The sequence below is a fragment of the Octopus bimaculoides genome, chromosome 6, assembly GCF_001194135.2.
Source record: "Octopus bimaculoides isolate UCB-OBI-ISO-001 chromosome 6, ASM119413v2, whole genome shotgun sequence".
Taxonomy (NCBI): Eukaryota; Metazoa; Mollusca; class Cephalopoda; order Octopoda; family Octopodidae; genus Octopus; species Octopus bimaculoides.
Window position 1 is genome coordinate 52377768 of NC_068986.1, and position 3794 is coordinate 52381561.

The following is a 3794-nucleotide window of genomic DNA, read 5'->3' on the forward strand; positions in this document are numbered from 1 at the left end:
AGAGAGAGAGAGAGAGAGAGAGAGAGAGAGAGAGAGAGAGACAGAGAGAGAGAGAGAGAGAGAGAGAGAGAGAGACAGAGAGAGAGAGACAGAGAGAGAGAGAGAGAGTGTGTGTGTGTGTATGTGTGCACATAAATACATATATCTATATATACTTATATACATGTTTGTATGTATGAATGTATGTGCAGTGTTTAGATGTGTATAGTTTTATAAAAAGACTATTGTTGACTCATTTCATATTGAACTTATTGTATAATGTAACTATAATGACATTTTCGAATGTTGATATAAAATGTAGGAACAAAGTGTTTTATTGTGATTTTGCTCTAGCACACCAACATTGAAGCAAACAGGGACAAAATGACACACATGCATGTACGCGTGTATGTATGTATGTATAAATACATACACACACATACACATACACAATTGTGTGTGTATGTGTGGTAATTAAAAGCCCGGTAATCAGTGATTATTATCTTGTGGACATTGATATTTCACACGTCCGTATACACACTAACATAGAAAAGACATTTTGCTGCGTTCTCCCTATAAGACCTGTGCAATTTATTTTCGTCAGCTTGGATTCCATATGAACCATGGGGGAATGAAAGGCAGCTTTTACTAGGCAGAATTGGACTCTGCATAAAACACAAACTGCCAAGCATTTTACAACGCTTTAACGATTCTCCCAGTTAAATAATTTTTTTAAATTTTGGCAGTTTCAGAGAGAATAGTTAGTAGATAGCATAGATCTTAATACTTGACTGGTAATTATTTTATCCATCTCGAAAGAATAAAAGTCAAAGTTGACCTCGGTGGTATTTGATCTCAGAACATAAAACATATACCGCAAAGCATTTCTCAACGTTCTAACGAGTCACCCTGGTTAATAATAATAGTTGTTTTAAATCTATACACAAGGCTAGCAATTTTGAGTAGACTACGCCGAGCGGTACCATCGTCTGAATTATTTGATTAATTCTCTGTTTATCAATTGTAGAAGGGTGAAAGTCAAAGTTAAAGTCGAATGGATTTGATCATAGAAAGAGCCGAACATATACCATATTTTTTGTCCGACGGTCTTGCGATTAATACTCAACTCTGATTACTTGTAGCTGCAGGGTAACGACAGAGCCATCCTGCTACAAAAGGTATAATACATACCGGACGAATACCTCCATCATTGTTTTTAATCTTATTAACATTGTTATCTTATAGCTCATTGTCCTGATTTTTCAACAGAAAATTGAAGGTTACCCAACCATCGGTATTTTATTTTATTCATTTTATAATTTATTCTTTAAATTATTTATTTACTTATTTAGAAACCATATTTCGGAGGAACAGAGGTCTTCCCACGCAATTGACTTAACTCCATCAGTTGCCAACCCGTTATTCCTTGATCTCGGTGTTTAATTTGGTTGTTACATAAATAAATGACAAGTCGTGGCTAACAAAAGTCAAACAATGTAGCATTTTATAAACTGAAATTTCCATTGAAAACACGATTTAAAGAAGGAAAATTTTTGAGAAGACAGAAAAATGAATGAATTAACTGATGCATGGTTAATTTATATATTTCATATCTAGTGGATCAGAAAAGCAAGCACTTCTTGAATGGATGTGAAGATCAAACATTAAAGTCGATAATAAAGCGTTGTGTGCAGCACAACAGTAATGCCTAAGAACTAATTATGCGAAAGACATTATCAAGGAAACCTTAGAGTCATCATTATGTAAAATCTGTGGATTGAGATGGGGAATAGTCAGTCATATTGTAGAAGAAGTTCAAAAGCAATAATGATACAGAAAGAGACTTGCTGATATTCCCTCGACTGTACTAGAAACACAAGCTGAACAGCTCAAGAAAATGGTGGGTTACGAGTATTTTGGTGTTTACGATTAAGCCACATGTTCAACACCAAGATGAAAGTAATTATTTCTTCTGAATATACCAGAGAGTGTACATCTATGTAGACCAATGCATAATGGAGAAACCTGGTTGGATGTCGATTGGACAAAGGAAAAACTGGTCAGCATGGACAGAAAAACTAGAAAGTTAATGATTATACCCACGGGCATATGGCGTAATGGTTAAGAGCGTGGGCTACTAATCCCAAGATTCCGAGTTCGATTCCAGGCAGTGACCTGAATAATAATAATAATAATAATAATAATAATAATAATAATAATAATAATAATAATAATAATAATAATAATAATAATAATAATAATAATAATAATAACAATAATAATAATAATAACATCGAAAATACCTTAAGAATGGGAACCCAGGTTCGAAATTTCTCCAAGACACCTGATGAAGGCTGGAGGGTATATCAGCCGAATCGTTGTGTTAACAACAAACAAGATGAGGACAAATATCCGTCAATTGTAAATAATGTAAATAATGTACATAATTCCTCATCTCTTAAATATAGAACTGTATTACGGAAAAGATCATCAACTGGAAAGAGAAAATCCGAAACAGAGTTTTCTTGTAAGCATCGGAAGAACCTGATGAAGAATCCTGGAGATGGTTAAGACATGGATTTTTAAAGAAAGAAACTAAAGAACTGATTCATGCTACTAAAGAACAAGCTTTACGAAACAAACTCAATCAAGTGTGACTAATAAGGTAGCAGTGTCACATTTGTGTAGATTATGTGTAAACTTCATCTGATACAGTTGGACATATAACTGGTAGATGCTCAAAACTGGTCCAGAAGGAGTACTAAAATGCCATGACAAAGTGGCAGTGCAGAAACACTGGGCGCTGTGCAGGAAGTATGGGCTACAATGTTCCAACAAGTACCATCGCAGATAATAATTAGGTGGAACTCACATGGAATATACCCATCTACTCAGATGCGAAGCTGTCACATAACCTAGCAGATATTACTCGCCTACAGAAGGAATCTAAAGAATGGACCTTCATCAACGTAGCTATACCTACAGACCAGACTACTGTGAAGACAGAGAAAGAGAAATTCGAAAAGTACCATTGGAAGTGAAACGCATCTATAGAGCCTTAAAAGTGAGTGTGTTACTTATTGTGATCGGTGCACTTGGGACCATCTCAAAGGAAGCAATATCCTGGCATGAAAAACTGCAATTGCCAAATTTTATAGAAACCATTCAATTAGCAGCGATTCTTGGAAACGCTCATGTGTTGAGAACAATGTTGCGTCTCTAAGCTACGGGAAGAAAGGTGTCATAGAAAACTGAGGAGGAGAAAGGTAAACAGAAAGAATATGAAATGATAATAAATGAAATGATAATAACTATGCTGCTGCTGATGATGATGATGATGATGATGATGATAATGAATACAAGCTTACACATTTTGCGTGATGATTGAAATTGATTGAATTAACACTGTGACAGCATAGTACTTGATTTATCAACTCCAAAATGGGGCGAAGAAAGTTTTCGTTGAAGGAATTTTAACGGAGAATAATACGTTACACATTCTACAACATAAATGGAACGATTTATGTTCTAGAAGGAAATATTACGCTCAATATGCCATATGAAGCAACTTAATGGTTTGCTGACAGAAATGTAACAGGTTACCGGAATGATTACAGCTTGTAAGTAATGAACCTGGCTTATGCGGAGGCAACTTCACGCAAATTACGTTTTCCTATGCGAATGTCATTTCTAATACTGTTTGGCATGAGTATGACGTAAACAACATTTCGTTAATATTTTCAGCAGAGCGTATAGAATCGAATTGTGTACTGTGTACATATATACATACAAATATATATATATATATATATATA

The 3794-nt window shown here is 34.8% G+C and overlaps 1 long non-coding RNA gene across 3 annotated transcripts in view; it reads left to right on the forward strand.

Annotated features, from left to right (window-relative positions):
• Positions 1-3794, forward strand: part of LOC106883911 (uncharacterized) — a 58089-nt gene that overhangs the window by 28882 nt on the left and 25413 nt on the right. Inside the window, exon 4 of one of the 3 annotated variants that reach the window (XR_008264415.1) lies at positions 1007-1157. The exons of the other annotated variants lie outside the window; for them this stretch is intronic. This is a non-coding gene — a long non-coding RNA (uncharacterized LOC106883911). The remainder of the gene's footprint in view (positions 1-1006; positions 1158-3794) is intronic. 3 annotated transcript variants of the gene reach the window in all.